General features: G+C 37.9%; 1 protein-coding gene across 5 annotated transcripts in view; it reads left to right on the top strand.

Annotated features, from left to right (window-relative positions):
* The window catches only part of GALNT3 (polypeptide N-acetylgalactosaminyltransferase 3), a 91310-nt gene that overhangs the window by 27713 nt on the left and 35698 nt on the right, over nucleotides 1–27899 (top strand). For 2 of the 5 annotated variants that reach the window (XM_019727336.2, XM_074337283.1), the window contains exon 1: nucleotides 21207–21539. The exons of 1 other annotated variant lie outside the window; for it this stretch is intronic. The gene's annotated coding sequence lies outside the window, so the exon portion shown is untranslated. Of the gene's footprint in view, nucleotides 1–21206; nucleotides 22010–27899 lie in introns of those variants that run through there. 2 more of the 5 variants (XM_019727335.2, XM_019727334.2) reach the window with 2 other exon arrangements.

The following is a 27899-nucleotide window of genomic DNA, read 5'->3' as shown; positions in this document are numbered from 1 at the left end:
TAGTATAAACAAGGAAGTTAGACAAGATGCCAATAATGGAAATTAATTTTCTTGGTACTATACTCTAGTTCCTGCTTTAGACTAAAGACCCTAATATTTCAATCAGTTACTCTCCAGACTGCCAACTCTAGTTCAGGGGGGCTAATTTTTTCACTGTACACAGATGTAAAATGTGGGAATTGAGGAAGAGGAGTTAGTATGAAAGAGGAAGTGTGGTGTAGATCATCATTAACTCTTTGCACAGCAATTGATAACTCTCTTTTTGCTCGTTTTTGATCTAATTTTCTCATTTTTCTGTCTCTACTTACTGGAAGACATTATTGAGAAGGGTTGGGCCTGGAGAGTGAATGGCCTAAAGGATAGTTTTAATAATGGCTAATATTTCCTAAGTGCTTACTACATGCTGTCCCTGTGCTAAGACTCAGATCATCTCATTAAATGCAGTGTAGGTACTATTGTTAGCCTAAGTTTACAAATGAGAAAATGAAGGCTTAGAAAGTTTCAAGAATACCTGGCCAAGGTCACACAACTGTATTTTAATCACTATCCTAAAATGACAAATGAGCAACGTTTATGTGTAATAAATTGAGATGAGGCAATGGCTGAGTGAAAAGGGTCTTAGTCTAGGAATAAAAAAAACGGGCTGTTTGGGAACGTACAGAGGGATAGTGGATGGGGGGAGGGGGGTTCACACAGTGTGAGGGATATAAATGATAAACGTCTAAGTTTTGCTTTGTCTTGTGCACCTGAAACTAATTAAATAAATAAATAAATAAATAAATAAAAAACAAAAACAACAACAAAAAAAAAACGGGCTGATGCCACAGCTTCTCTTTAATATTCTGAGTGTCAGTGATTCATTTGCCTAGGTTGTGGGGTTATTGTGAAAATCAACTAAGATGATGTTTACTTTAAGGACTCTGTAAATGCACAAAAATCATGCAAACACTGTGCATTACTATATTAATGCCCATAAAGGAGAATGGGTTATGAGTTAGGAAGTTCCCATCAGAGAACTAAAATTGAAAAAGAACAGACTGAATATCAGAAGAGAAAAGATGGCTATGTGGTGAAGTATTGTGATATTTAGGAAGTTGGGCAGACAGAGGAAGATGTAACCAAGATACCTTCTGGAAGAATGAGAGGTAGTGCCAAATGGAACATAAAACGGTGATGGCCAACAGAATGGGGGTGGTAGAGGAGACAGAGAGAGAGAGAGAGAGAGAGAGAGAAAATTAAAAGCCAAACCAAAGCTACTGTGTTCCCCGAAACTAAGACCTACCTGAAAAATAAGTCCTAGCATGATTTTTCACAATGACATCCCCTGAATATAAAACCTAATGCATCTTTTGGAGCAAAAATTAATATAAAACTCGGTCTTATTTTCGGGGAAACATGGTACATAGAAAATAGTACGAGAGAAATTGGGGCATGGATTCTTCCCTGGCTGCTGGATTGTCTAATTTTGCTATTGTAGCTGCTAACAAAAGTTAACCTATTTTGAAGAAGAGAAAACTGTACCCTTGCTGTTCTGCATATTTGTTTTGGGGATTCATGGGATATCTAGGTTATTTCTGTGGGCTTGTTTTTTTGTTTTGTTTTTTATTTCCTTTGTAGGTGAGGGGACTCACAAATTTGAATTTGACATTTTTGTCAGATTTCCTAAACCAGTGATTCTCAAATTTAGTACGCATCAGATCCCTGGGATAGGTTTGCCAGATTTAGCAATTAAAAATACAGGACATGCAGTTAGTTTTAAATTTCAGATAAATAACTAGTAATTTTTAGTATAAGTGTGTCCCAAATATTGTATGGCACATACTTATACTAAAACAAAATTTATTTGTGGTTTATCTGGAATTCAGATTTATTCACAAATCCTGTATTTTATTTGGTAACCCTACCCGGAGCTTGTTAAAATTCAGACTCACCAAGTCCATATTCTGTCCGAGAGTCTGAAATGGGACCACGTGACCCTCCAGGTGATTCCAGTACAGCTTGCTCTTAGCCAACACTTTGAGAGATGCTGGTTAAGCTTGGATAGTGCCAATTTGGGAACGAGAGCGTTCAGGCTGCCAGGAAACATCCTGGGGAGAGGAGGGAGGTGTGCATAGCTCTGGTGAGCCTAGAAGCTGCTCTAAGGGACCTGCTCCTTGAGTGGCAGGAGAGATAAGTCCGAGTGATAGAAGCCCAGTGTGGTAACCAGAGAAGACATTCATTGAGCCCACTGTTGTGTAATTTAATCTCCTCAACAACCACAAGAAGAAGATAACTGTTATTATCTCCATCTCATTAGATGAGGAAATAGAAGCTTAGGGTTAAGTAACTTGCCCAAGGTCACATAGGTAGTATTTAGTGGGATGGGGTTTGATCTAAGACCAATTGTTTCCAAAGTCCACATTTGAACCATCCTATGCAACAATAGGAGGTTTGGGCAATTTTGCCAATACAAGTTTTTTTTTGTTTTGTTTTGTTTTAATTCATAACCTTCTTGAAATTAATAAGTTAACTAAGTACATCTGCTCTCTAGAAGTGCTCAAAGACCTTCACATTCTGAGATATAATAGCCAAAGGACTTGGAAGTTTGCAAAAGCTTAAGGATCTGAGCTGATGAAAAATATGGAGAGCTATTACATAAGGTATAGCTTAACAAAAGCCTTTATTTTATTTTATGTTTTTATTTTTGTCTAAAAGGTTCAGTGCCAGCCAAACCCCATCATCCCAAAGGGGACTGTGTCAGGGAATACAGTCCTTCTTTGGAGAATAAATCAATAATTTTCTCACCAGGTGACCTGAGACAGCTGAATAAGCTCTGAAGAGAACATTAGCTGAGACCATTAAATAAATATAGGGAATAGTTTGATGAAGAAATTGGAGGCGATTTGACTAGAAAGGAGACAGCTCAAATAAAATATGGCTGCAGTGTTCTAACATTTGTAACACTGGTGGAAAGAAAAAGCAATGAGCAAAGACCACAGGTTGCTGGGTTGTTGGAAAAGGATCTTGATTGAAGAAATAAGTGGTATATTATTATTCAAAATATTTGCTGCCTTTCTCTGGGACGTCTCTCTCCCTGCCCTTCCCCTCCCTGGGGGAGGATTCCATGTGACTTGTGTTGCTAATGAAAAGTGGAAACTGTTAGGGACAGCACGTGATTTGCCACCATCTCTTTTACTCTGCCAGAGATCTGCAATGACCCAGAAAAGGGCTTCTCTGTCAGCCAGGGTCTCAGGGGGAAATCCATGTGGGGCAGAGCCCCACTGACCTGTGATAGGCACATAATGTGAGCAAGAAATAAGCCTCTGTTGTTAAAAAGTCACTGACATTTTCAGGCTTTTTACTACTGTGGACTTCATCAGTTATGCTGACTGGCAAAATAAGAAAGCTCTCCCTAAAAGTCAAAGTTATCCAAAGATGGAAAGGACTAGCTGCAGAAGAGGTGAGTTCCCTGGATTGGAAATATTCAAATATAGCCAAAAAACAAAAACAACCCAAGAACTTTGAATATTGCTAAAAAAAAAAAAAAAAGTTGGGAGGGGGTGTTCACGAATAGAGATGGATTAAGATATTGGCTGTGTGGTTAGGAGCTTAAGCTCCCTTCCATATCTGAGATTCTGTGCTATGTTACTAATGAGGTAAAAGTAGGTGCGAATGGGTAATGAGGTCCTTTGCACATCACGCTTTTAACTCAGTTGAAGAGGAAGAACACAGTGACATGAGGGTAGATTAATCTTAGTTTGTGGTTACTGAAATTTAGAGTATTAACTTATGCTTGTTTGAGAACAGGCTTCTGGAATGTATCTAAAAGGAGAGTTGAATGTTTATGTGGTTTGAGATTAATCACAAAAGAACTTTAGGGAAGGATTAGAACACAAGAATAGCTAGAAAAAGGGTAATTCAGTCACTACCATGAGCCTCTCCCAGAACCCTGCTAAATGTTAGATGCACAGTGCCAAGCCACACGCTTGGCCAGAGATCTGAGAAAGCAGGGACGTGGAGTGGGATACTGCCATTCCCTCAATCCACAGGCCCAGAGAAATACCCAGTCAGTATTCATTCCCTTCTTCCTGTTTGCTCCCTTCATCATCCCCAATTTTTCTCTTTGCTCTTCTTCTACTTTTTCATTCACTTCTCACTCTTCACATTGTCTGTCTTAATAATCTCATCTCTCATTATTTTGTCATCTCTCAATAATCTGATCTTGTTTCCATCTACCCATTTCCCTAAATTGCCAGTGAGAGAACTGGGAATAAAAAAGGGTAAAACAAAGCAATTTTATAAAATGAGGCAAGCTTTCATTCACAAAATGAAGTCAGCTGCACATGGTGGTGTGTGTACTATGTGCCAGCGTGGTATGGGGGAAGGGGGGAAGAGACATAGTCCCAATGTCACCTCCATTGCTTATGACTTGGGTGAACTTGAACAAGTTACTTAAATTCTCAGTGTTCTCAGTTTTCTCATCCTTAAATTGAGGTCAATAACTACACAGCAGTGTTGTTAGGAAGATTAAAGTAAAATATGTTATATGGCTAATACATAATAGATACCAGGTAAAAGGCCAATATTATTATATAGATAACACAACATGTTAGTTCAATGTGGATCTGTATTCTTAGCTTTTTTAAAATCTCAGCTTAAATGTCTCAAAAGCTGGAATGCTTTTCTGTTGGTATTTTTCAATGTTTACAATTTTATTGGTCACAAAAATGTACAATAAGTACTCAAAGACTTGGAACCCCCCCTCCCCAAATATGTGTAATATATAATGTTATATTGTGTATTACATATATAAGTGTATAATGTATGTTATGAATTGAGTCCCCCCAGACTCATATAATGAGCCCTAACTTCTAATGTGATAGATTTGGGAGTAGGGTCTTTGGGAAGTAATTGGGTTTAGATGAGGTCATGAAATGGGGTCTTCATGTTGGGTTAGTGTCCTTATAAGAAGAAAAGATAGACTACAGAACTTTCTCTCCATCATGTGACACAGTGAGAAGGTAGCAGGCTGTTTGCAAGCCAGGAAATGCACTCTCAACAGAGACTGCATCTGGTGGCACTTTGATCTTGGACTTCCCACTTCCTGAACTGTAAGAAATTAATATCTGTTGCTTAAGCCATTCAGTTGATGGTATTTTGTTATAGCAGCCTGAGCTAAGACTATATATATATAAGACTAAGACTATATATATATATATATATATATATATATATATATATATATATATATTATATATATATATATATATATACCTCTAGTTTTGTATAGTACTTCTTATATCAGTATACTACTGAGTGAAATTTGGGGGTATTGCCTTAGTATATAGGATATACTCTGTCTATAATTAATACAGGATTTGCAGTGTCAACAATTTTTGTTATGACCTAAGTCCTATACATAAGACAGGAAATAGAAGAGACACAATCCCAGTCTTTAAGAATTTTACATTCTAAATGACAAACATTTAGGGCTTTTACTCCCTACCAAATATCCATTTCCCCCATCTTCTTTGCTGACAGAATTTATTATTTTGTTTGAAATGTCAATGTACATATCCCTGGGCAATGTCTCATAATGGTCTGAGTCAATCTTGAGAATCTTGTTTCCTCCTTTTACAGCGTCCTTTGAAACTTGTGGTGGCCTTGAAATGTAAGGAGATGATGCTAAAAGTGCTACTGTGTTTCCCCAAAAATAAGACCTAGCTGGACAATCAGCTCTAATGTGTCTTTTGGAGCAAAACTTAATATAAGACCTGGTCTTATTTTACTATAACATAAGATCAGGTCTAATATAATATAATATAATATAATATAATATAATATAATATAATATAATATAATACTAGTCTTATATTAATTTTTGCTCCAAAAGACACGTTAGAGCTGATTATCTGGCCAGGTCTTATTTTCGGGGAAACACGGTACTAGGAAAGCTTTTGCCTTTCTGACAAAAAAAGACAGAAGTAGTTGGCAGCACTTCCCACCATTCTGTCCCAGCTTGAGGACGCATGAAGTGCTTGCCAGCGGCAGTCATTTTTGTTACTCTGATAGGAGTGACAAAACTGAAGGAAAACCAACATGCTAAAGACAATGGAGTAGAAAAATAGAAGTAAGTTATTGATTATATTGCTGAATAAGCCAAAGGCAGCAACCACCTACTTCTAGACTTACTACATGACAAAATAAACCTCTATTTGTTAAATCTCTATTAGATTTTTTTTTCTAAATTGCAGCCAAAGACATGCTTAATAGGTACCAGAGAATGGTACAATATGTAGTAGAATTTTTGTGTAGAATTTACATATGTAGAATTTTTGCTGTTGTGAAATTTCAAGACATGTAAACAGTGGGGTGAAATATCATTGGTAAGGAAACAATGAGAAAGCGAAAGTTTTTCTAAGGAACAATTTCTCTCATAAAGAATACAATTTATTGAGCAAAAAAAAATCTTTATATTGCTAAGATATGATGAGCAGAGAACAGCTCCAATGGAATTTTATTTAAAAAAAACAGTTTGTTTTCAATATTTAGAATAGTCTTAAAGTAGATGTAGTAAGGGAACATATGAGTTCTGACAAGTTCACTAACTCACCCTAGAAAAAGTGCTACATCCCTCATTGCTGAATATCGCTACAGTCACCTTCGAAGTACTCCCCTTGGGAAGCTATGCACTGATCCAGCACCTAGTCCACCCTTCAAAGCAATTTTGGAACTCTTTTTCTGGAATGGCCATCAGATCTGTCGTATTACCCTTGATGTCCTGAGTGTCATCAAAATGTCTTCCTTTCAATATTTCCTTTATCTTAGGGTAAATAAAGAAGTCATTGGGGGCCAGATCAGGTGAGTAGAGAGGGTGTTCCAATACAGTTATTTGTTTACTGGCTAAAAACTCCCTCACAGACAGTGCTTTGTGAGCTGGTGCATTGTTGTGATGCAAGAGCCATGAATTGTTGGGGAAAAGTTCAGGTCGTCTCACTTTTTCACGCAGCCTTTTAGCACTTCCAAATAGTGAACTTGGTTAACTGTTTGTCCAGTTGGTACAAATTCATAATGAAAAATCCCTCTGATATCAAAAAAGGTTAGCAACATTGTTGCAACAAGTTTGGGAACTTAATTGTCAGGCCTCATAAAAGCTTATATTTTAATCTTGAAAGAAGAAAGAAAAATATAATAACCAAAGAATGCTAGATATATATGGCTATCTGATGATAGAAAAATTATTTGGGAAAAATTTTTATAGTAAATGTTAGTTATGTTGGCCATTAACACATACAGTTATACCAGCTGTCTCCACATTTGTCAATATCATATGTTGAGATGTTTAAAAAAACTAAGCATTAGTATATTCTATTTAAATTTTTTAAAGCTTGGCTGCAATCGGATTTCTTATTCCTAATTAATCCCCCCTCACCAACACCACCATATATCTGTTGGTGTCCTCATGTTAATTTGGTTGTTTTGGAGTACTAACCTTACTGCTATTTTCTGAGATATTACCTCAGGATAAATTCAGTGATTTTTACTTTTCAGCTTCAAAAATCTAAGTTTTACATTTCTGAGCTTTTAAAAAACTTTTAGTACAAGTAGGACTTAATGCAAAATGTTTTTTCCTGAAGGTGTTTGATCATAGTTGGATAGTCAGTTTATATACCTTTCCTGTTGACCTCTTTTTTTTTTTAAATTGGCTTTCCTATATTTGTAATACTTACTTGGTCATTACAAAAATTTCCAACTGTAATGGAACCTTGTGCTTTTACTACATTCAGAGGGATCACAGCCAGATTCAGATGTTCCAAAGACACCCCTTCAACATGTGTATCTATTTAGTTGCAGTAGCAGTTTATATTAGGCAACTAACCAATCTGTAAAAAATAGCCTTGTCTTTCTGAAATTTGTCCCACATAGTTCTGACATGGAATAATATTCCTTAAATGATAAAAGAGCAATTTTAATAATGATTGACATAAACTTTGTAAATTACCTTTACTAGGATAATATTATCGAGAAAATGTTTTGCAGATCTGTGAACATACTCAGTGAAGTTGAGATTCTTTATGTAAGTGTTTTTTGTAAATAGAAAAAGATCCCTATATGATACTATTTTTAAATAAATTTAAGAAGAGTCCAAAATTATCCTCAAACAAATCTTTATTTTTTTAAAAAAGAGATAATAGAGAAAATATAAACCAAAGCATCAAAATTCTTTCCTACTCAGTCTTTGTCCCATTTTGTACACAGTCATTGTTTTCTCAGTGATGGTGAAAATAAGCCTCTTTCTGCCCCTCAGCCTGTAAGAGCTTTGAGGGCAGGGAGTTGACTGATCTGCTCCATTCCAACATCTAGCACAATGCTTGGGACATACTAACACCCCATAAATGTTAAATAAAGGATATCACTTCCTGCTTCAGAGCCTCCAGTACTCCCCTTTGTCTAATAACTTAGCACAAATTCTTCCTCCTGGCAACTAGGTCTTCTTTGTGCGTAACCTGTCTAGCCCAACCAGGTTGAAACAGAACAGGTTGTTCCTACAACATACCTTAAGTTTTTGGCTGCACTACATGCTTAGTGCAAAATCCTGACTTTCCACTTTACCTCTCCTCCAAAGATTCATATGACCTGCTTTACAAAGACTCTTCTTGTCCCTCTCGCCAACAGAATTTCTTCCCTTTGTGCATTGCCACAATATATCTCATATATGGCACTGGTTATATTTTTTCTTTTGCGTATACATATTTGTATTCATGTTTTATACCCCCCACCATCTACATTCTTAACTCCTTGAAGGGAGAGGGGTAGTGAATGAGCTTTCATATTACTCCCCACAGCATAGTGTACATAGTTCTCATTTCATTCAGAAGTAAGTGTATGTATATACCTAGTGTTTGGACCATCAGCAATTTTATATTGCACAATGTGATGAAGGACACAAGCTTCTGTATCAGCCTGAAGGGGCTGAGTCCTTAGTCTGATGCTCAGTAGCTTTGTAGCCTTGGGTAATTTATATAATCTTCTAAGCTTGTTTCCTCATCTGCAACATGATAATGTATTACCTACCTCATAGGGCTTTTGTGCAAATTAAATGAAATCAGATATGTAAAATGCTTAGTACACATAATAAGCATTGTTAATATTCACTGACCGTCATTATTATTTGAGCTTAAGATGTTTGATTTTTTAATGGCTGATATGCTTGCTTTGCAATATTGAATCGTAGACTAGAAAGCATCTCTGCACTGAGTAGCCCTCCATCAACAAAGCAATAACAATGACCAAATAATTTAGAGTCCATATATCTTTTACTTGGAAATCTCAGAAAATTTCTGCAATTTTCCATTTAATTTGTAGTAGAAGCCTACGCGTATGACATGTGTCTTATAGTATTTAATGTCTAATAATAATTCCTTATTAGGTTAATGCTAAGGATTTCTTATAAATAACTCTGGTTACTCATTTAGTATTTATAAAGCAGATCAGTGAATGCACGGCCCGACTGAAATGAACACATCATGAAATAGCTAGGCCACTGTACCTTAACTGCAAGATAGGGTTATACAGCTTTCTGTTCCTGGTGGTCCTGGGGGCACATACATTAATCAGTTGAGCACAAGAGCTGGCAGGGTACCCCTCAAGGAATTTTCAAGATAATATTATCATTTGCTTGATTCGAATTTAAATAATTTGCAGTTCCTATAACATTAGGAACTTTTGAAAAGTGGGGCGTTTACACAAAGGGAATAAAAAAGAAATGTTTTATTTTTGGTATTTTTCAAAATGTTCCTTCTAAAGAACAACACATTTTTATAGGTCTGCACTGATTAAAGGAACCTTATTAGATATAAATGAGAAGCATGTGCTTCTGGTAGTATTGTACTCAGAGGATTTTAGTTAAGTAAGCCTAAACTTTTAGAGTATTTGAAATATACCCCCAGTTGGGCAGTTAATGAGCCCTCTGAAACTTAAATTGGAGAATTGTTACAAGATGAAAAAAAATGTACAAAAAAAAAAATGATGGAGGCGACAGATATTTAAATCTTTTCCAGTGTTCCTATTCTAATGATTTTTAGGAGTTATAGTTAAAGAAATACAGCTTTCCCTCCATCCCTGAAATTGGTTTATTGTCTAACACATTATTTTGAATGTCACCTTGGACTTCTTTAGAAGACCAAAGACCAAGATGGAGAACGGAGTCAATACCTATTACAATCCTAGAAATGAAGACATCGGTAGTGTAATAGAGGACAAGTGAAAGATAAATACATTTGTTTTTCCATCTGTTAAGACATAACTAAAACATTCTTCTCATTTTTTTCCTTAATATTTTGTTTCCTGGCAACAAATAACAAAAATTCCCAATCAACCACATCTTTCACAATTCTTGGTTCTTTGAGGAAGCAGTGCTAATACTGTTATTTAGATTTCTAGAATAAAAAATACTTTCAGGGGAAAAAAAAGTAACATATACATTAAAAAAATAATATATAATGATATGTGTATAGATAGATAGATAGATAGATAGATAGATAGATAGATAGATAGATAGATGATAGAGACAGATAGAACATATATAATTCAGCAAAGGAGCATATCATCAAACTATAAGGGTGTGTTATATAAACGCTTTGGAATACAATTGGGCATTTTCTGGTGAATGTGTTATAACCCAGCAATTTCACTCCTAGGTATTTATTCAAGAGAAGCTCTTTCACACACACCAGAAGGTAAGTATAACAATGTTCTTATCAGCACTGTTTGTAATTTCTTTCTCTCCCATACACACACCTGAACATTTTTTAAATGTTCACCAATGGATGGATAAACCCAATACAGTGTGAAAATTAGTTACAGCCATATGTAAAAACATGTATAGATTTTGTGTACATAGTGAGCAAAAAAACATCAAATAGCAAAACATCACACATACATTTCCATAATATATATAATTCAAAAATGTACAAAATTAACCAGTATTTTGTTTAGGCATACAAACTTATGTGGCGATACACTAAAGAAAAGCAAGGGAATAATTAACAAAAATTCAAAGTTGGAAAGTGGTAGGAATAGAGAGAATACCACAGGGGCTTTTAGAGTAATATTCTCTCTTTAAGTAGGTTGTAAGTATGCAATTGTTCATTGCATCATGATTCTTTATATGCTGCATGTATTTAATAAATACTATTTTGAAACTGCTCAATATTTGGTAAAGACAATAAAAAGCAAGGGTGCTACACAATCATTGCCATTATTTTATGTAAGCAAAATATTTTAAAATATAATTTATTCCTTTATATCTCATCTACTTGTGTGTGATCTGGGACATTATTTCCTGATTTCTATGAGATTATGGCAATGTTTAACTGCTACTTAAAAACATGGCAGAACTAGTCAGTCCAGTTAACTATGTCTCTGATGCTACAAAAGGTCAAATTCCATAAAACAAATTGACAGGTTGTCCCACATCTTTTGCATCTGAGGATCTTGAGAAACAAAACGTTATTTTGAAAACTTACTGAGATATTGTAAAATATATTTATACATGAGGATTCTTAATTTGGTCTACCTTTTCACGGAATAGGTTACATTATACACTTCTAGAAGGAATCCCTAAGTACAATGCAGACACTGCAATTCCATATAGTGTGTTTTTGTGTACTCCAATACAATTAAATTACAAAACTCATAATTCCATTTTTGATATTAATAAACTTTATTGTATCTTTTCAATTCACAGCTTTGCTTCTGTCAAGAGATTGGTTTAGTTACAAATAACTGGTCCCAAAAGTCTTTCAGTTTCTCTTTCAGGAGTTATTCGAATTATTTTACTTTATTGTATCTTTTCAATTAACACTTTTGCTTCTGTCAAGAGATTGGTTTAGTTACAAATAACTGGTCCAAAAGTCTTTCAGTTTCTTTTTCAGAAATTATTCGAAGTATTTCACTTTCAACTAAAGTTTATGTATTACTTAAAAGTAACAGACTCTTTATGTCAGAATATCAATTTGGAGGTATTTTATTTATATTTTTCTAGTCGTAACTAAATGGAAAAAAATATGATATATATTTAATAAATAATAATAATTATATAAAGCTTTGCATTGGAGGATTTAGTCTTATGTTTTTAAATACCTCACATCCAGTTACTATACAATCATACCAGTATTTTAACAATCCATTTTTTTGAATTCTTATACTTAAAGTTGTACCTAAAGTACCCAAATGAGCCAACTTATGCTCCTGTTGTGAAATGGAGCACTGTATTGAAATGGTTTTGTGGACTCTTTTATCCTCTTGAGTTATCTAGAGATCTGTGATCTTCTGTGTTTTGACTGTAGAAATCAGTGTGCTTGCTTTTTTGTATGACATTGTTTCATAGCATCTTATATTTAAAGAAATCTTTATATGAAACAAAATTAATAATTTTGGTCTTAGTATGTTTGAGATATTGTAAAATTTATATGTGAAAAAAACCTTATGTTGTTTAACTTTCCATATGTTATCATTATATGAATGAACTGAAACTGTGAAAATAAAAATTGTCAATGAATGCCTAAAGAAAGACAAGCTAAAGATGCCAAATCATTCACCCTTGGATTCAAAGAAAAATGATTTTATAACTTCTATGATATGATGCAGTTAATAGAGCATGGGTTTGGGCTCTGACAGACCTGCTTTCACACTCTAGCTCTATTAGCTGTGCACCCTGGAACTTCTTAGTGAGGTCTCCTCACGTGGAAGATTACACAGGGGTTTGGTGGAGGCTCAATGAGCTATGTAGGAGTAATTCGAATAATTCCTGGCACAAAGTTAGTACTCAGTAAATGTTCTCTCTGCCTCCACCATTCCAGCTCAAAGTAGGAAGTAAAATTTTCTCAGTACAAGAACACCAGTCTTTGCAACGGATTATAAGCAACTTCCTTATCATCCAAAGCATTTACCAACGTTTTTGTGACATAAACCACAGTCCTCAGAATCCCTGACCTGCTGTTTCCTTCCACTCACTTCATTGATGTTTTCGTATCCATCATTCTCTTTTATTTTGGGGGTTTGGGACAAGAGAGAGAAATGGTTTTCTCGGGGAAAACCTTACAGTGGAGGGAGGAAACGGAAATAATAAGGACTGTGCATCATCATCATCGTCATAATCATCATTATCAGAGAAAGATTGTATGAGACAGAGCTGTGAATAACAACTATATAAAATAGCAATGCCAACATGAAGTGTTGTAAAGTAAGAAACCAAAGCAAAACCCACTCAGGCGGAGCACTCAACATAGACCTCTTTTGCATCGCTTTTGTGCTTATCACTATGGAAGGATTTGTAGGGTGCTAGTTTCTGAAGACAAAAATCAGACATAGAAACTTAAAATTATTTTTCTATGTCCATAAGGTTAATTTCTCTCTCAAATTCCTATTGTACCAGGTGGTGTACTCAGTAAAGTCAGGGACATGCCCTATTTCACAAAGGACTCAGCTACATTCCATAGGTGTTCCCTCGTGCAAGGTATGGGATGGGAGTGGGGAATAATCAGCATTAGGCTGTCACAGGTATCCAGGCTGTCAGGTGCTGATACTCTATCCTGGTCCCAGCGTGTCTTTTGGTCATGGTCTGCACAGTTTATTTTTGTATTGTGTTATCACACAAGGTTTAGGTTTTCCCGGTTCTCTGTACTTCATCTAAAACAAGTATTTGCCAACATTTTTTTCTATGAAACGCTAGATAGTCAATATCTTAGGCTTTGCAGACCATACAGTTTCAGTCACAAGGATTTGACTCTGTCCTTGGTCGTGTCAAAGGTAGTAGACAATTGGTAAAGGAATGGGCATGCCTCTCTTCCATTATCATTTAATTAACCAGAACAAGCAGATCGCAATCCTAGTCACTACATTGGAAAACATTTTGGGGATTCTCTGAATCTTCCTGGGGCACAGAAGGCTATGGGGCTATCTAAGTCAGGTCTGCCTCAAGACCACATTTATAAATGTTTTTTGTTCTCACCCAACATTGGGCAAGGGATAACCCAAGGGATCTCGCTGCTCTCCAAGGCAGGGCCTATAAGCCCAGCTTCCCTTTTGCTCTCAGAGGCCCCTCACCAGTGTGGCTTTTAGGGTGCATGTTGCATTACTGCACTTCTTATTCTGTGTGTGTGGTGGCCCACGGAGTTGTGCATGATGAGGTTACAGGACTCCCTCTCAGGCATGCTGCCAGAGCTGCCCCAACCCTGCCTGGTCCTGATTCTCTACTCTCTCCCCATTCTGTACAAATCTGATCATCTTTGGGGTGGGGATAGAAAACTGACTCAGGCTGAGCACATATTCTTTAAAATATATGGTTTGTGGCCTATGTTTTGTGTAGAGTCAATCAAAGCTTAGACTTTAAAAATTCCAATAAATCCAAGCTTTTGAATCTCAGAAGTTGTCTCTATATGAATAAGGAGAGCACAAAGGATGTCCAAATGTAAAAAGTGTTTATGTTCTCATTGAAAGACCAAATTTTGGGGCGGTCAGTTAGCTCAGTTGGTTAGAGCACCATGGTCATAACACCAGGGTGGCCGTTTTGATCTCTGCATTGACCAGTGTGAGCTGTGCCCTCCACAATTAGATTGAAACAACTACTTGACTTGGGGTTGATGGGTCCTGGAAAACCACACTTAAAATAAATAAAAAAGTTTAAAAAAAGACCAAATTTGATGAAATAGTTAAAAAACAAACAAACAAAAACTCCATCCAAACTTAGTGGCTTAAAACAACAAATTCGTATTTTTTTTAAAAAAAGATTTTATTGGAGAAGGGGAACAGGACTTTATTGGGGAACAGTGTGTACTTCCAGGACTTTTTTCCAAGTCAAGTTGTTGTCCTTTCAATCTTAGTTGTGGAGGGTGCCATTCAGCTTCAAGTTGTTGTCCTTTCAGTCTTAGTTGTGGAGGGCGCAGCTCAGCTCCAGGTCCAGTTGCTGGTGCTAGTTGCAGGGGGTGCAGCCCACCATCCCTTGCGGGAGTCAAACTGACAACCTTGTGGTTGAGAGGTTGCGCTCCAACCAACTGAGCCATCTGGGAGCTCAGCAGCAGCTCAGCTCAAGGTGCTTGTTCAATCTTAGTTGCAGGGGGCGCAGGCGCAGCCCACCATCCCTTGCGGGACTCGAGGAGTTGAACCGGCAACCTTGTGGTTGAGAGCCCACTGGCCCATGTGGGAATTGAACCGGCAGCGTTTGGAGTTAGGAGCATGGAACTCCAACTGCCTGAGCCACAGGGCCGGCCCAAATTCGTATATTTTTATTTTGTGGAGTGACGAGGTGGTTCGTCTGCTGGTGGTGGCCTAGGCTTCGTCATACTGTTGCATTTAGCTGGTGGTTGGCTGTTGTCTGAGCACAGCTGGAACATCTGGGACAGCTGGGCCCCTCTGTCTCCATGGTCCTTCATTCCAGGCTTCTTCATGGCAAAGCAACATTCCAAGAGAGGGAAAGCGGAAAGTGAAAAAGCTCTTAGGGCCTAGCCTTGGAATTTGCATAACATCACTTCCATCATATTCTATTGGTCAGTGTGAGTGCACAGATTCGAAGGGTAAGGAAACAGATTTCACCTGATTGGACACCAGGCTGTGGATGTTGTGCCCTGAATAAAGGTGTCCGGCCAAAGGATAAGTGGAAGTGCAGCCTCGTTCCTTTCAGCCAGCTGGAAGCCCTAGAGTAAATTTGCATCTGGTATGAGGAAGGGGTCATCCACTTGCCAAACCATGTGCTGTGGATTCTCTCTGCCCACTGGTGACGTTTTCTAATTCACACAGAACACTGTTTGGGCTACTAGAGGCCCTACTGGATACCATCTTACTGTGACTCAGTACACACTGGATCTTGGTGAAAGCTAAGATCTTTACTACAGAATTTAGGTAGTTATTCTAAAGTTGCACAGAGTTTGTCGTAGGGGGAGAAGGGGAGCAGGAATGAAATTGGATGTGGCTCCTAGTTTACCTGCTCTGCTCCATATTTGCTCCCAGGAGTGAAGCCACATTACCAGGCCGTGAGGTGGGGTTGGGGGTGGGACGTGTGTCCCCAAAGATTCTCCTTAAGCTTTCAGAGACTGTCCCACATGAATAAATCCTTGAATGATTTCTTAATCCTCTATTCTACTCCTTCTTTATCATTTCCTAAGCCCTGTGAATGCATTCTACAAAATCGCCATCGCTACTCCTCTTTTCCTGGTATCCACCAATCCTTCCAATAGAAATAAACAAATTCTCTTTCCTAGCAGTGATTTTCTTTTGTGTGTGTGTGTAGCCCCCAGTGCCAGTTGCATGTCAGGGACTCCTGTCCATGAAGCTTGGCAGAAGGGAGGAGTAGGCTGTGGTCTTCGTATCTGCTGAGTCCCTTGGGAATAAAGATTAGGTCCATTCTGGTTCTGTGATTAAATGTGGGGGAGGAGGTATAATGATGAGATTCTATCTTGGGCATCAAATGACTTTTCTGTTAATAAATTAAAAATCAAAGACGTTGAAAAATGATAATTTCCTTCAAAATTCCCCTGCTAAGATGCATGAAAAAAACAATATTTCTCTCTTTAACTTAATTACAATGATGCTATTTCTTTTGGTCTAATACCCAGATGTATTATACCCAGACGTGCCAGATGTACTATGATGAAAGAGCATCCCTGTCTTCTAATGACTTTATTTAAAAATATATATATATTGTAACTGATCTGGCAGCAAATGACACTGCACTGAGGTAGTCTTTCCACAATTCTCTCTTCATGGTATTGGAGTAACAGGGATATGGTGCAGGCCAAGGGAGATGGGAAGTTGACTTTATGTCACTGCACGAAATTAAGAAATATCAGGGTGATTTGGGCTGATCCAGAAGGCTCCATGGGACACTAGGGCCTTCAGCTGGCTGGAGGGGGGTTAGAAAGTTGAAAAGGGGAAAGAATATCAGATCAAAAGATACACAGATTTTCAGAGGTGGGAATTTGAGTGTGTTATGATCAGGAGAAGGTAAGAGACCTGACTTTTTGAAATAAGTGGGATACGGTACATCCATATTACCCAAGTGATAAGGCTTTCCTTATAATAAGCATCCTTTACATAAAGCTTTGGAAACTAGTATTAATACTCTTATGAATAGAAAATGATAAATTGCTAATGTATTTTTCTACAATTTGTCTTTGTGATATGATGCCTCTAATGATATCACCGTTGTTTAGGATTTTGGATGACTGATACAAAGCAGCTTATTAAAAGTCAGAAGAAAATTATTATAAATATTTCAACAGATGAAATAGTGATCACTAAATGAGAGTGTAATCATCACATCACTGTTTGCAATAGCAGAATTTGGAAATAATCTTCTTGTCCAATAAGATTGGAAATCTGAATTAGAAAATGTCACCAGTCGGCAGAGAGAATTCACAGAACATGGCTTGGCAAGTGGATGACCCCTTCCTCATATTAGATGCAAATGTACTCTAGGGCTTCATAGGACTGATTTTCCATACAAAAAGAAACCACACAGTAATTAAAAATAATGCTGTTAGAAAATGATTTATTAGCATGGAAAGATATGTTAAATAGAACACTCTGGCTATAAAAGCAAGTTTTTATTTTAAAACATGTCTCTGTCTCCCTCCATATCTCCCATTCCACTCCAACTTTTTCAATATGAAAGTATCTAGAACGATATATAATAGAAAAGGGTCTGGTAGTTATCACTGATTCATCTTCATATAGGGTATTTTTGATGTTTCAAAATTTTTTTTTTTAGCTTATCTGTATTTCCTATTTTCCTATGATGAACATGAATTGCTTTACAATTTAAGACATCATTTTACAGAAAAATATAAATCAATTTAGGAAAGAGTGAGTCAAGGATACCTGGAGTACATTTCTGAAGTCAACATCATGCAAGACTGTCACCATCTTTTCCCACAAAATATACTTCGATGCCACTGTCAGATTTAAAGCTAGCTAGATTGAATATTAGCCTGACTCAGCATGGCATTTGTTTTTGCTCTTATGCTAGTGCTTAAAAGCTTGAAACTCTGCACTCTATTCAATCCATTTCATCAAATATTTATTAAGCACCTACTATGTGCCAAGCATTAAGGATACAAGATTAACAAGACATAGTTCTATTGCAATTTAAATCAATAAGAGCCCTCATAGAAATTTGTACTTCTTTGAAAGTCCCAGATGGTTGTTCTGATATTTTTTAGAGGAAAAAAAAGTCATAAGCAATCCTCATAGAAAACAGTGGCGAAGTAAGTTCATACTAAAAATAATCTATTCTTGTTTTCACTGTTTTAACTCTTGTAATATTTTAAACACAATGTACAATTATACTGAATTGTAGTAAAAAAAAAAAACCCACATATTTTTGGCTCTTCACTATGATACCAGTACTATTCTGCTTTTGAATCAATAGCCTTTTAGCTCTTTTAGTAGAAATTATTGCAATCTGTTTAGTTTTTGAGCCAAGTATCTCAGTTTGACTTTGAGATCGTGACTAGAGACTCCAATTCCCACATGAGGCAAAATTGTTTTTAAAGTCTAAATCAGGCAACATATTTCAAACTAAGGTTGCTAAGCCAGGGGCAACCAACAATTAAGCTGTTAAAAAGCTAAAAATATTTAAAGTTGGACTTTGTGAATACGGGCAATTTCACTCGTTATATGTTATGATTAATTTTTATGAATTAAAATGTCTATCTTTTTCAAATCATATACATATCTTCTTTGTTTTCTAGTAAATATGATTCCTATATTCAGAAGAGGCTTTTTTGTGTTTTGTTTTGTTTTCTGCGTGAACATTCTTTTATCATGGAGTTTACATGAATCAGAGTATAAAGAAACACGGAGATCGCCTTGTACCATTATTTTATTTTGTGGAAGAGAAAATTTAAGCCCAGAAGTAAAGTAACTTGTAGGAGTATAAGGTGCTTTGCATAGAACTTCATGAAACAGGCACATGATAACTGGTAGCTATTGTTATGAGAAGCTTGTCCTTCAGATTCTTAGTCCATTTTGCTTACTTGCCCCAGATTATTTCTCAATAATGTTTGGTTAAACCATTCTTTGGATTTGTACTCTGCTGAAGATATTATGCAGACTGTTTTTTTTAAGCGGTATTCAACGGATCAATTTATTCAATTAACGAATACTTATTGAGTGCCTACTAAGTGCCAGATACTGGTCTTGGCATTGATTTAAATGTTAACAGGAATTATTAAACAGTATTATTTCAAATCCATATAAATGGGCATATTTGTGGCTTGTCTTGGTGTGTGTGCATGTGCATTGTGGGGTGGGAGGAGAGAGAGGGAGAAATGTTTGTCTCTCTTCTTTCCTGTGTAAAAATCTGCTCAATTTTCTCTTTTAATTGCCATTATATGCCAAACATATACTATTAAAATAAGCTTGTTTCTGAGAGGCATGTCTACAGTAAGGCTCCTGGATTTTATTTTATGATGAAATGCTAATTTCCCCTTTAAAAAGCAAATTCTTTATTTCATAATTTTGAATAGGATAATATTTTCGGAAACTGTTCACCTGATTAGATTTAGGGCATTAAACATTTCAGCATAATACTTTTTTTTTTCCTTGGGCCTGCAACATTTTCATTTTATTGTTAAGTTAAAAATTTTCATTAATTTTAAGACGGCTTTCAAAACAAAATGAAATAGTATGTGTAATGCTGGCAGGTATGCCAGACCCAGAAATACTGCTTTCTTTGTTTAAATTATCTGTCTCTGTTATAAAACTGGCAATTTTTAGTAACTCCTGATTTTTATTTTTTTTTCACTCCTCATGCAGCATTTTGGTCATATTTGCTTGCTCCTTCTTTTTATAGCTCTGCCCGAGCTTCTCTTTTCCGTTGTTATTTGACTTTACTAGTCTTGCTGTCAATGCATCTCAGTCCTTAGATTCCAGATTGTTATTCTATATCCATCTGCTCTGTCCTGCTCTGTCAGGGAAAATTGTTTATCTTTGCCTGGTGGGACACCAAAACTCTGATAATCTTTGACTCCTGTCTCATTCAGGAATGGGTGGTGCAAGACAAGTGATACAGAATTTTTGGTTGTACATTGAGGACCTCCCAAATTTCCCAAAGACTAACACTCTAATCTCCAGTTAGAGGCAAACAGCAAAATAAGTTGCAGAACCTAAATAAATAAACAAACAAAGAAATAATAAATAAAAAGGCTGGGGGGAGGGGTGGATTTGGGTAATTAGTGTTTCCCGCTGTGGACCTAAGGACAAATATTACTGAATATTATCAAGTTAGTATGATCATATACATAAATAGCTCCTGAACTTTTTTTTTTTTTTAGCTCCTGAACTTTTATGGGGGATAGAGGTGGAGCTTAAACATTGCTTGGAGACACTGCTATTAAAATGTCACACACGTAAAATGCTTACAAAATAACCACAATATACAAAACAAGCAAAACACTAAAAATTTAAATCCAATTCATAGGTGTGGTATAAAATAGTACTATGGATGATAAAACAATGTCAGGCTAGGCAAGTTCTAAAATATACCTGTTGATACTGTACTAACCAGTATTTCCACACCATATTTTTTAGGTTATGCATAATACTAATATACCAATAAATAAGAACCATAAGAGTATGTGTCAAAATGCAGGAGGAAGGCCACAGCTAAACTATAGAAAAACCTGTTACCTTATATCTAAGCATGTCACTAAAACGTTTACAGCTATTTTCTATTTATATTTCTATGTATATTGAAGATAGAGCCAAATAAATGAATGAGTTCATAGGAAGGTGTAAAGATCATTCTAAATCCTGGTTTCAGGTATGCCAATGTTTGTCATAACAGCAAAGGAAGGCTGAAACAGAAAGTAGTAAAAATCATAAAAGCAAAAAAATACCATGAAAAAAATTATTTTTTTTTCGTAAAAACAACAGCAAAGCCCATTATTTCCCTAGAATCTATATTCTCACCTTCCTAGTAGATGCTGAGCTTTTAAGCAAACCTACAGTAGAAGCAAGTCCTCTCCAGGAAACCAGTCTCTTTCCAAACAGGGACAGCGGTTTTCTATTGTCGCTGCTTTCCCTCTCATCTGGGAATTGGTTTGCCCTTCGATAGCAACCCAGGGAGTGGTGATGCTCCCCAAGTTAGCGAGGCTCTGCCAAATGCCAGAGGTTCTTCTTTGAAAGAGGGAGGCTCCTCCTTTGGACAAGAGGCGCCCCTACCAGAGCGCGCACTTACAGAAACGGAAACCACTAGCTGCGCTGAAGTGAGTCAAGTGATGAAATCAAGACTGCATTGGAAGGAAGCTCCCACAACAGCTCGCTAACCTAACTGGTGACAGAAGCTGCTGAGCCCTGCTCGAGGAAACCATACGAGCCAACAGTTGCTGCCGTCATGAGGTGGTCCTCGGAGGCACTGGACTCCCCAGCCTCCGGGCAGCGCACCCCTTCATTTTGGGGAACCGAAGAAGAAGGAAAGAAGTGTGGGGGGGAAATCTAGACCTTCTGATTTCCCAAGGACCCAGACTGTGCGCTGCTTACGAGGTGACCACTGCCACCAGGTCAGTGCAGGACTCCTCAGATGCAGACGGGTTGAGGCACGCCTCGCACGGAAAACTAGCCTCTCGGACCACGGGGAGAGGAGCCTCTCGGCGGCCGCCCTCTGCCAAGACGGTGCCCCCGCCCCGCGCGCGGTCCCGGGTCCTCACCTGGAGCGCTCAGGTAGGGCTGGGGCGGGGCAGGAGGCTGGCGCGCAGGCGCGGGACGGGGGCCTCGCCCCTGCCGACGTCGCAGGCTGGAGCTCACCTGGGAGACTTCGAGAGGAAGCGGAGCCTTGGTTCGGCCTCTCCTGGCAACACAGGAGGCCCAGCGGGAAGGCAGGAGGCGGCGGCGGAGGAGGAGCTGGACTGAGCGGCAACTGTAGCGACAGCAACCGGAGCCGCCGCCGTCACCACCTGCACCTGGCGCCCGGCGCACGTCCAGCGCCCGCCCGGCCGCCGCTTCCCGCCACCCTGCCCTGCCCACCCGCCAGGTAAGGCGGCGGGCCGGCGCTCGGCCCCGGGGTCTGGAGACTCCGGGTGGAGTCGGAGGGGGTGATCGGCGCGGAGGTTCACGTGGTGGGCAGAGGGGTACGGCCTCGCTGGCCGGTTGGAGATGGTCTCGAGAGCAGCATGTCAGTTGCCCTCTCGGGAGAGGCCGAAAGGGGCGCCAGAGGCCGGGGGGAGGTGGCGCCCCGGGGTTAGCCCTGTCACCCGCGGTGACCCCTATCAGTTCCAGAAGAGCCGGACTTGGGCCGAGGTCCTGGTGGCCCGGAGCTTGCCCCTGGGCAGGGTCGCAGAGTGGGGGTTCGGAGGGTGGGCCAGGCGCGAGGCGGCCGAGTTTCCACTCGGGCTAACAGGTTGCCAGTCTCCTCCCGCCCCTGTGCCGGAGGAGGCCAAGCCTGCAACGCAGAAGGGCATGACTTTGCCAGGCAACTTTCCCAGCCGGACCCCAGACAGCCCTGGCCTGGAAACCGCGGCCGCCCGAGTCATTTAAATGGTTTCCGGGTGGTTTGGAAAGAGCTCTGTGGTCGGGACACGGACATCCCTCTCTCTCTCTCTCTCTGTTTCTTCTCTGCATTTTTCCGGGTGCACTCCCTAAGCCAGAGCTGCGCCCACTTTCCGGTTTGATCAAGAAGAGTTATTTTCTTCGCGGCGGGAGGAAACCCAACTGCCACTCACCAACCGCACACCATCTCGTTAAAGAACCTGTTGACTTAATGACCTGTATATCGCGGCTATGGTTTGCTGTGGCATATGACTCAAAAGTTCAAACAACAACAAAAAAAACCACTTTGTTTCAGGACCTGCCACGTCTGAACCTGGGTGTGCCGGACCCAAATTCCTTTCCTTGCCTAATTAGGCTTTCCTGAAGCCTAAAAATTGAGGATGAAACCGGTGCTTACGTTAGACTTTTATTTCCTTCTCTCTCAAACTCATCAAAGCACTTCCTTCTCTCAAAATTCATCAAAACAGTTCACTTCAAACTCATCAAATAACTATTTCTGTTTTTAGAACCCCCATCGAGTTACCAATTTTTCTGATTATTAGAAAACGTTAAGCTAACATAATTTTCTATAGCGCTTATATTTCATAACAAAGACATTAAACTCAAATTCTATTGTTAAAAAAATCAGAAAGTTGCTGTATTTTAATTTGAGAATTTCGAATTGTGGGAAAATCTGTTGCTTCTTTTACTGTATAAATTTTTCTTTGAGTTTGTGGCTAAAATATCAGGTTGGTGCAAAAGGAATTGCGGTTTTTGCAATTATTTTTAACCTTTTAAACCACAGTTCCTTTTGCACCAACCTAATATATGAGGTTAAATTCATACCCTACAATTAGATTTCTTTAAATTTAACTTGCAATATCTGAAGTTTAGTATACATATTAGTTTAAACTTTCTGATTAATTTAGTACTATGCATCTTTTTATATTGCTTTAACAAGCATTTTTATGTAGAAATTTCTAATATTTAATGGCAGTTCCACTGCCTAGATTTGTTTTAGTTTTATCTTTACTAGTTTTTTAAAATATATTTAAAATTGCATGTTTAACAAAAATGCCTTAGGCAGCATGCATTGTTTTTTAAAAGGGAGCAGTTTAAAGCTAAAAAGTCAACCACAGCATAACAGGACATAATTATTAATGATGTTTTCAACCAGTGCTTTCTGCTTTTCTTTAGTCTTGCCGCCCTCTTAATCTTGTCATCATACAGAGAAACAAATGTGCTACATACTATTTAAAAATTAGTTTTAGGTGTTGCTCCCTGAATTTAGAGTGTTAATATAATCCTCATTGATTATTGGGGCAGATGTTAGAGTATCTTTTAACTCTAGGGAGAAATGTAACATGTTTGCATTAGCTACAGTAACAGTGTACCTAGTTAAACTATCTGTAAAGTTGTAACCATAATACTTCCTTGGAGTCAGATAATGAAGCTGTAAAGCAAATCAGGAAGCTCCTCTCCTTGGATCTCCTTGTCACTTGGAGATCCGGTTAACCCATCCAGTTTGTGAAAAACCAGTGCCGAGAGAGGTATTCTAATTTTTAAGTTCACGCAGCAAGTTAGTGGTACACACGGCATTATGATTCCAGTGGCTTGACTCAAGGCTCATTTTATCCTCACTTTTTGCCACCCACATTCTCACTTATAAGATGTTTATCCTTTTGTCTTTCATATAGTTTGTAAGGACTTTGTAATGACATAATTGTCAATTGTTCTTTGTCCAGATCTGATTTACCCTAATTTCTGCTTGTCCAGATGATACCTGACTCCATGGAGACTGAGTGAGGCCATCATTCTTTTTCTTTCCCTGTGAATCACAGGTGTTTTGAAGATGCCATGTGGATTGAGATTTTTAATCCTTCTTTGGTATTTCAGAGCCACAGTTAATTTTTTGAGTCAACATAGACAACATAATTTAGTCTTCTGATCTTTTATTGTATTGGCTTAAAATATGTTTTATGAGGCAACAATCCAGGGTCCCCCTCCTTTTGCAACACTTCAGATTTTTGGTTGGCAAGCCTACTTTGTCAACACCAGTGTTTTTTAAACTTTCTTGGACTGCGATCCTCAGTAAGAAATGCATTCTGTGCCTCTAGTGTGTGTATATATAAATGCAGTGCACTCTAGTATGTGTATATATAAATGAAACAAGGGTCACAAAACAATACTTTACAACATGGATGTTCTCTTATTTTAAACATACTGGTCTCAACACACTGGATTGATTTTATGATCACAAATAGGCTGGAACCTACAATGAAAATAGTGGCATCCTATTGAATTTACATTTTTTAAAGCTTATTTTTCTACCAGTTTACTATCTCTGTCTCTCTGTCTCTGTCTCTTTCTCTCTTCCTCCCTCTCCCTGCCCCACACACTCCCAAGAGGGGAAAAAAAAAAATCAAAAACTGTACTCTTTAAACATATAAAATTATACTGTAATCCTTACTAAACATTTATTGGACGATTTGAGACTTAGGGACCTGGTGCTAGACTAAATCTCTCAAACATTAGGAACTGCATAAAACTTCATTGTACATTATTGTGTTTTAAATGTGTTACTCTGATGGGGTTTTGATGGTAACAGTTATCACATGAAGATTTGAGATACAAAATTAATTCTGTCCAGTTCAATTCTAAGTTCTAAATTGTATGGCTGAGTTATAATGCTTGTTGGAGTCTGAAGAAAATTAGAGTAAACATAGGCCAGTTTATTATTTGTTTGGTAGTCTATTAATTGATGTCTTCTTTTTTTTTTTTTTTTTTTTTTACTATAAAACAGATATGAGAGAAAAATTGTAGGTATCATACTCCTTTCTTCCAAGAAGATTACATTAGATCCCTCAGTAGCCTGTAGGGATGCAGGCTTGGATGAAATGATTAAACCTTTCATAGAAGCTTTTAATTTTAACCTGCCTTCACATTCCTGGTAGAAGGAATTTTTCTTCCAAAGGAAATATTTGTGTAGTTAATATTTTGGAAATGATCAGTGCCCAAATCGTTTTCAGGCATATTCAGTTCTCTGGTCCATAACGTGTAAAAATGCATTTGATATCACAGATCTTCTGTGGGTATAAAATCTGAGAAGGAAATATCTTTTCTTTTCCCCTGAAGTTATTTTTTTAAATTTTATTAAACTTATTGGGGTGACATTGGTTAATAAAATTATGTAGTTTTCAAGTGTACAATTCTATAACACATCATCTGTGTATTGCATTGCGTGTTTGCCACCCAAAGTAAAATCTCCTGTCATCATATATTTGACCCCCTTTACCCCTTTACCTCCACTCCCACCCTTTTCCCTCTGGTAACTACCATAAACAGATGGAAATATTTTCAATCACCTATCTAATTATGCATATAGTTAGTATCAGAATGATTAGTTTTACATTATTTGGATTATTTTAACACAGTTAATGTACTGCCAATAGCAACATTGAATTCGAATCAATGCCAACCATGGCAAGAGACCAAACTTAGGGCGAAACAAAGCCAAGTAGGACTCTGAAGTCTAGGTCATTGGTGACTATTGACAATTAGATGAAATCTCCTTGAATCGTTCTCTGAGTTGGGCTCATATTTTTGGTACTAAATAGAGAACATTTCCCTGAGTACACATTTTCCCTGTAATTGTTTCAGTTTCAAACTGTCCAGACTAGTTTGTTCATCTATCCCATTGTCTGCTGGACATCTTCAGGATGTCACAATGACCCGAGAAAATAGCATGTGTAAACCAGAGCCTTCTTCCCATAAAAAAACAGGACAAACAAGCAAAAAAAAACAAAAAAAAAACAAAAAAAACCCACACAAAGACAACTTGTTCCACTGTATGTATTCTACTTGTAGGTATCAGTACAATTTATCATCTCTTATTCACAATTCCAAAAGCAAAACATATCTTGAAACCAAAAAACTTTTTTTGATAACATGTTTGTCAGCAAAACTTGAACTCATTTGCTGCAAAACCTGAGGGAACTGTCAGGAAGCTATTTGTGGTCTGTCCTGCTTGGTGGGATGTGTGCTGCTGCAGAAATATTACTGTGTTTGAGTACATGGTACCGTCCCAGGCCCTGCGGGGGTTAATCGCTTATATTGGGTATGGAAACTTTATCATCCTTCTACCATCAAAAATATTCTGAATTTTGAAACACATTTGGCTCCAGGGATTTTGGAGAATGGGTTATGGATCTGTACCAGTATCCATCACTCAGGTGTTAGACCAGAAATCTAGAGGTGATTTTTTAGTCTTTTTTTTCATAGCCTTCACACCTGTCAGATCACTGAATGCACTTAATGTTTTCCACCTTTTTTTTCCCCCACAAATTCTTCTCCCACTTCTGCCCTAGTTCAGGGTCTCATCAGCTCTTGACTGGGGTACCAGAGCCACCTGCTACCTGATGTCTTCAATGGATGGTGTTGTCACCCTTAGCAGAAACCCTAAGTTGATGACCTCTTTAAAAGTATAAACCTGATCATCTCTTTACTCTGCTTAAAATCTTTTAAAAGCTTTCCATAGCTTCCAGGATAGGACCTACGGTCCTTAAAATAGTCCCACAGGATCTGACCCTTGCTTAACCATGGATCTATACTCCGTAAACCAAATCTTATATTCCAGCAACAGATTTCATTGGTTTTGTTTCCCTGTGTCCTATTGTTTTGTTATGCCCCACTGCTGAGAGTACCTTCCCTTTATTTTTAGCTCTGTAACTCTTACTGGTTCTTAAGACTCAACTGAGATCTTGCCTCATTTAGGAAACTGCACCCTCTATACACATCCACATACACCTGAGCTGGGTGATATGTCCTATGCATACGTCTACTATGTGCTTTACATATGTGATATCTTGTAGTCTGCTTTTGCACCTGTCTGTATACACACAACTCGCCCCCCCACCACACACACACCCTCTTTTTAGATTATTTGCAAAGTATGTAAAATTTCTCTTTCCTCTAAGCCTCTTGTGGAGTAAAACGTTGATGTAAAAGAGGCACAGGAAAGGAGAGGCACTGGGCAGGCAGATATGTGCTTTTTTAATGGCAGCGACTGCAGAAATTGAGGAGTAGGAAACTTGTTTCACTGTACTTAATTAGCCCATTTAATTTAGATTGCTGTTATTTCCATCTCATTCCTTTCAATTCCATGTTATTTTTGTGCCTTTTGATTCTATTCCAAGACCTGGGTTTTGCCATTTAGAAGTGAAAAGCTAATTTTGTGATCAAAATGGCTTGAAGCTTTAGTTTATAACTATTTTACAATTGAGTGCATTACTGATAGTGAGAGGTTTGGGCAGTGGGCAGCTTTCACATAAAGAATATAATTTGTTTAGATTAGACCAAAATGGGGGGGTCCAGAAGGTACCTAGGAGTCTTCCATC

This window comes from Rhinolophus sinicus, linkage group LG01, assembly GCF_036562045.2.
Source record: "Rhinolophus sinicus isolate RSC01 linkage group LG01, ASM3656204v1, whole genome shotgun sequence".
Lineage (NCBI taxonomy): Eukaryota > Metazoa > Chordata > Mammalia > Chiroptera > Rhinolophidae > Rhinolophus > Rhinolophus sinicus.
The sequence above is the reverse complement of the archived record's forward strand: the minus strand, read 5'-3'. Positions and strand labels throughout refer to the sequence as shown.